Source organism: Galeopterus variegatus, unplaced genomic scaffold (assembly GCF_000696425.1).
Source record: "Galeopterus variegatus unplaced genomic scaffold, G_variegatus-3.0.2 Scaffold7081, whole genome shotgun sequence".
NCBI lineage: Eukaryota > Metazoa > Chordata > Mammalia > Dermoptera > Cynocephalidae > Galeopterus > Galeopterus variegatus.
In genome coordinates, this window is record NW_007733192.1 from 103,802 (window position 1) to 110,547 (window position 6,746).

General features: G+C 40.3%; 1 protein-coding gene across 4 annotated transcripts in view; it reads right to left on the reverse strand.

The window, feature by feature from the left end:
- Positions 1–6,163, reverse strand: part of FGFR1OP2 (FGFR1 oncogene partner 2) — a 26,928-nt gene extending 20,765 nt beyond the window's left edge. For 2 of the 4 annotated variants that reach the window (XM_008591613.1, XM_008591611.1), the window contains exon 1: positions 5,829–6,054. The gene's annotated coding sequence lies outside the window, so the exon portion shown is untranslated. The other 2 variants (XM_008591612.1, XM_008591614.1) reach the window with 2 other exon arrangements.
- Positions 6,164–6,746: the final 583 nt, after the last annotated feature.

The window sequence follows — 6,746 nt, forward strand, 5'->3', positions numbered from 1 at the left end:
TCCCGCTCACTGGCTGAGCGAGGGGCGGGCACAGCACTGAGGGTTGCGATCCCGTTGCCGGTCCCGGTCCGATACGGGCACGACACTGAGTGTTGTGGTCCGTTGCCGGACACGAAAAAAGACAAAAAAGAAAAAAAAAAAAAAAATCTTCTGCAAATAATCTCCAGACCCAGATGGTTTCAATGACCAATTCTACCAAACATTTGTTTACTTGGGGGGATCTGAAACCCTTGACTTTGGTGTTACAACACTCTAACATTTAAAGAAGAAACATGTAGCACCGATATTAGTAATACCTCTTGAAGAATACAGAAGAAAAGGGAATACTTCCAAACTCATAAAATGATGCCAGAGTTACTCTGATACCAAAATCAAAGACAGTACAAACAAACAAACAAACAAAAAACCACAGACCACTATCCCTCATTTATCCCTAACATAAATGCAAAAATCCTCAAGAAAATATTAGCAACTCAAATCCGGCAACATATAAGAATAATACACCATGACTAAGTGGGGTTTATCCCAGCATTCAAGCCTGTCTTGATATTCAAAGATCAATCACTGCAATCCACCAAAGAAGAAAACCACTTGATTATACCAATTGGTGCATTAGAAGAAATTCAACATCCTTTTATACTAAAAATAAAACATTTAATAATAATAATACCAAATATCCTTAATAACAAAAATAAAAAATTCAATATTCTTTCATAATAAATATTTTCTATAAACTAAGATTAGAAGAGGATTTCCTCAAACTGAAAGGGCATTTCCAAAAAACCTACTGTAAACATCATACTTAATGGTGAATGAATGCTTTCCCACCAAAATTAGGAACAGGGCAATGATATCCTTAGCTACTCATCCTGTTCAACACACCAGTGCAGTAAGGCTAGAAAAAGCAAAGTAAGGCATACAGATTAAAAAAGAAGAAATAAAACTGCCCTTACTCAGAGCCAACATTGTTGTCTATGTAGAAAATCCCTAAAAAAATCTAAAAAACAAGTGCGAGAACTAATAAGCAATTTTAGCAATGTCATAGGATACAAGCACAAGAATCAATCCTTTTCTATGTACTAGCAACAACTGGAAACCAGAAGTTTTTTAAAAGCCCACACTTTTACAATAGCTAAAAAAATAATAATAATAATTCTTGGGCATAAATGAAACAGAACACATGGAAGATGTGTATACTGATAACTACAAAGTACTAATTAAAAAAAATAATGAGGACCTAAATAAATGGAGAAACATACTGTGTTCATGAATCGGAAAACTCAACAAAGCAGAGAAGTCAGTTTTCCACAAATGATCTACAGATTTAATACACTTTCCAATCAAAACCCCAGCAGGATTTTTTGCAGAAATTGACATAATTCTAAAACTACTATGGAAATGCAAAAAAACCGGAATAGCCAAACAATTTTGAAAATAAAGTTGGAGAGATCACACTAACAAATTTTAAAACATACTACAAAGCTACAGCAAGCAAGACAGCATGGTACTGATGTAGATATAACAGAAGGCCCAGAAAGAGGCTCACAGAAACATGGCTAATTGATCTTTGAAAAAGGTACAGGGGCAAGTCAAGGAGAAAAGTTAATTTTTTCAACAATTGGTGGTGGAAGAATTGGACATCTACACGCCAGAAAATTAATCCCAACATAATTCTCACATTTTATACAAAAATTAACTCAAAAATGGACCACAGATCTAAACATAAAATTAAAAATGATAATTCTTGTAGAAGAAAACATAGCCACCAGCCAGCAACCAAAAAAAAAAAAAAAAAAAGAGAAAATCTTTGTGACCGGGGATTAGGAAAAGATCTTTTAGACATGATACCAAAAGTGTGACTTTTAAAAGAAAAATTTGATAAACTGGACTTCATCAAAATAATAAACTTTTGCTCTGGGAAAGACACTGCTAAAAGACAGTATAAAATGACAAGCTACAGACTTGGAGAAAATACTTCCAAATCACATATCCGACAAAGGACTTGTATCTAGAATACATAAGAAGCTCTCGGCCAGCCTGGTGGCGCACTGGATAGTGCGCCGCTTGGGAAGCGTGGCGGCGCTCCCGCCCGAGGGTTCGGATCCCACATACAGACCGGTTCCCGCTCACTGGCTGAGCGAGGCGCGGGAGCGGCGCCGAGGGTTGCGATCCCGTTGCCGGTCCCCGGTCCGGTACGGGGGCAACACTGAGGGTTGCGATCCGTTGCCGGACACGGAAAAAGACAAAAGACAAAAAAAAAAAAGAAGAAGCTCTCAAAACTAACAATGAGAAAACAATCCAATTAAAAAATGAGCAAAAGACTTTAACCAAAAAGATATATGGATAGCAAATAAACACGTGAAGGGATGTTCAACATTATTAGTCATTAGAGAAATGCAATTAAAACCATGAAATCCTCCACACCCTTATTAAAATGGCTATCTATCTCTACATGATTACCACCCTGCCTCAACTGTAATATAGGTAGCTGTAAAATGAACTCTTGCTATGTAATATTGCAAGTCAATGTTTTCTTCTTCAAAATTGCTTTACCTATTCTTAGCCTTCTCTCCAGCCTAATTCAGTCCAAATGGATCTCGAGAGTACTCCAGAGTAAAATCAAACTGCTAGGTAATAATTTTAATTAATTCAAGCGTTTGGTAACTTTCTGAACTTAAGGAATATTACCTCATATTGTCATTTGGGAAACAGGACAAGTGTTATTTCCATTTTACCAAAGAGGAAATAGACTAAGGGATTTCAAATATAAGGAGCCAAATGACAGCATCACAAAGCAAGGAAGGTGCCAAGCTAGTACCAGAAATAGAACTTCTGATCTCTAGTTTAGTGTTCTATTCTTGAGCCAAGCTGGATCCCCAGGGCCTTGTTTGCTTTTACCTATATAAAAACCATTTCAATCTCCATAGGTGGAAAACAAAGCAAATTCCCTGACCCTATCCCACACATGAAACTTTCAAGATATATTTTCATTTCAAGCCAGGCATAGAAAATAAAGGGAATGTGTATTAAAAAAATTTTTTTATAACAAAATTTCAAATATTTCCCATGTAACTAATAAAAATCTGGCAACCATTTTTAATAAGGCATCACATAAGATCAATAAATGTTTACTGATAGGCTTTTAAAAACTGTAATTAACATCCACTTTCAAAAACATTCTCTAGATTGCATAATAGAATACAATTATCAAAAAGAACTACGTTTAAAATTTGTTCTGTAACTATAAAAACACATTTATTCAGGGAAAGGAATTACAAACAGCAGGTAATTCAAAGCATAATTTTATCAGCACTTCAGAAAAACAGTAACACAGCTTTTAAGAATCTGCACATTCATTTCCTGGGTGAAACCACAGAAAAGTTTAAAATATTTTATAATATGCATGTATTTTGCCACAAAAAACCATTGTGCTTCTCCCCCTTTCTTTTGGCTAGTAAGTGGACTGGAGGATTGTTTTTCAAACTCTAACAAGTTTCAAATTTTAAAAAAGACTCCAGTAAACAAGGAGTATTCCGAATTTACTGCCTATTTTTATAGTGCCTGTCTTAACTAGCCACAATACACTTACATTTTTTTCTGTAGGTAGGCCCAACTTATAGGTGAAATTTTTTTTAAAAGCAAGTTTTTTGTTTTTCTCTGAATTCTCGCCCACTTTACCACCCATAGACATTTGCAGTCAGAGTCTTGGCAGAAGGTTAAGAACATTCTGCTGCTGATAAACGATAAACCACCACCCACCCAAGACAGCAACTGCCAGCTGTTCACTTTTAGATTTTGGTTAAGACAAAGTTAAAGAAATTCAAGTCACTCTTCTGTTTCCTTTATCTGCAAATCCACTATCCTATAGCCGGACCTACATAGAAATATGGTGACTACTTATATATCATAGATGTGTCTTTAAATGACAACACTCTAGTTTAAAATTTTTTATCGTTCAGGCAGGTGCTTCTAATATTAATTAGTAGATAACATTAACTGACACATGGAAATAGAAAAATAAAAAGGCATAGATATGGCTTTTATAGAAATGTAATCTTAGATCATAAAAGAATGCATATAAATCACATATAAAAATAAGCATCTTATACTGACTTATCATTGTATATGAGAATAGAAAACTTTCACTGTCCTTGAAAATGGTGGAATGAACACGTTCGGAGCTTTATGAAGCAGCTTTCTGAAGAAAATAAATTTTTAAAGGTGGAAAGAACAGAAATAAAGGATTTTTTAAAAACTTCCCTTAGAATAGTGTTGTAAACATGTTCCCTTAGAATTGTGGTTAAATATAAATTGCACATACATATGTTCAAATAGTTATGACAATTCAAGAAGGAACTAACCTAATTTAAGCCAGTTATTTCTAACGTATGGACAAGGAGTCAGTGAAGAGTTACACGAATGCACATACACCAAGTACTGTTTGTACTTTAAAATATTTCTGTCACATAATATCCCACTACTTCTCAAACATAAACAGATACTAGTATAATAAAATACAAAATCATTTAAAAGCATATTAGTTTGCCAGGATACATGATCTCAATCAACAAAGTATTAGGCGTGCAGGGTTCCTCATATTCAAAGCAGGTTCGAGCTCTTTAGCTAAAATACAAGGTTACTTCTGGCTCTAAAATTCTATGATTTTTAATGGACTAAGAACTCTTATGATGAATTCTTTATAACTATTACATTATAAATATGTACACATATGTATATATAAATAATGCTCGCTATGTGCCAAGCATTGGACTAGCTTCTATTTCAAAGATGAATAAGACATGATTCCAGCCAGACTCAAGTTCAAACTGGTAAGAGAGACAGATAGGTGAACAAATAATACAACCTAATAAATACTGCAGAAGAACTGTTCCAAGCGCTTTGGGAACAAAGTGGTATTATCAATGTCACCTGGGGGAGTCTAAGACAATGATTATAAATTGGGTACTGATAGGAAGTAAAACAAGGAAGATACAGGTAGCTTTCTAGACAGTTGGTACAGCACATACAAAAGCACAGAGCTGTTAAAATGCATGGCATATAGTAGTCTGGTACGGTTGGACATTAAAGTATTCGGAGAAGCAAGATGAGACCAAACATGGATTGGGACAGATTGTAAAAGGTCCTGAATGATGAGTTTAACAATTAGGGCTTAATCCTATCAGCAGTACGTTTATTGAAAAAGTTTAAGGAAAGGAGAGACATAAACATATGTATTTCAGAATAACTCTATGGAAGGGTCATGGTGGGGAAACCAGTGGAGGGGGGTGGAGGGAGACGGACTGCAATAATTCTGGTGAAAGAAGAAATGATATAGTGATTCCTAGGTTTCTAATTTGGATAGGAGGACGAATATTGGTGCCATTAACAGAGATGGGATACAAAAGCAAGGCAGGAAGAAAATCAGAGAGAGTAATACCCCACGGAGGGCAGTTTCAAGAAAGAGGGAATGGTTATCCGTGTCAAAATGCTGCAAAGAGCTAAACAGAAGACTGAAAAGGGTCCCTCTTTCCTCCCCCCCCCCACCACTGGGGAGCTCCCGGATGGGTAAAGCAGAAAGAAACAGATACAGAAGGTGTGGCCACAGGGTTAGGACCCAGGCTTTTCATCACTAAACTTCCCGCACCTCAGCTCCGGAAAGATTTGCTGAGCGCTGAGGACGGGGACAGGAAGTCCGGCTCTCAGGTGCGGGGAGCCCGCAGAAGGAGCGGCCAGGGCGGGGCGGCGGTAGTTCAAGCGGTGCGAGGCGGCGGAGCGGCCCGGGCAAAGAAAGCTTCTGACTCGCCGACACCCGCTCCCGTCCCACTTACTCGGCTCTCAGTCCCTCGCAGCCGTCAGCTGTGGCAACTGGGACTCAAAGCCTCTGCCAGCCGGCACACTGTGCACTTAAGGGAAGAGACTCCACGACCCTGTTCAGCCTGTTCAGCGAGCAGACGCAGAACCGTGCAGAAGCAGCGGAGGGGCGGCTGGAGGCCGGCGGGGCTCAGCCCCCTCACCGGCTGGAGGAAACATCCGCTCACCCGCCTTCGACCAGCGCTCCCGGAGCGCTCCAGCCTCGCGAGATTTCCTTCTACGCGTTACCGTGGGGCAGAGCCGACCACTCGCCGATTTGCGTGAGGTAGGGGCAGGGCTCTTCTCTGCCCCTCCCTCTTCATCCACTCCCTAGGCTTTCACTCAACGTCTCGCAAAGTCTCGCGATTTTTTCCCGGGGAAACCGGCCTGGGTGGAGAGACGGAGAAAGGGAGACGTGCTGGGTGGGCCCTACGCTTAGGGAGCCGTGGCTGGGTTAGCCGGTGCTATGGTTGGAACTTCGCTGTAGGGGAGGCTCTCAGGTCGCCCGGATCATCCTTCCCAATGGTGATTGGGAAAATTAGGGGGTAGAAATTCTTGACGGGTGGAGGCATTTTTTTTTTCCTCCTTGGCTCCGCCCTCTTCCTGTTCGGCGACTTGGGCATCTGGCCCTCCGAGGGGGAAGGGAAGCTTGGCGGGGCTGTCGGAGAGCGCTTTGCGCACGCGCGAGCCCGAGTGTGCGCGCGTGTGTGTGCGCGCTCGCGCGTGTGCGCGCACACCTGCATTTAGGAAACCTGGAAAGGACCGGAGAGCTAAAAGATGAGCGGGGAAAGCCTAGTCCCTTGCCTGTGGTACCAGACACTCCTGACTGTGCGCTGACTCTCCCCGCCCAGCCAGCAGCCTTTTCCAGAGAGGCTGTGGTCTGTAGCCTCTGTTCG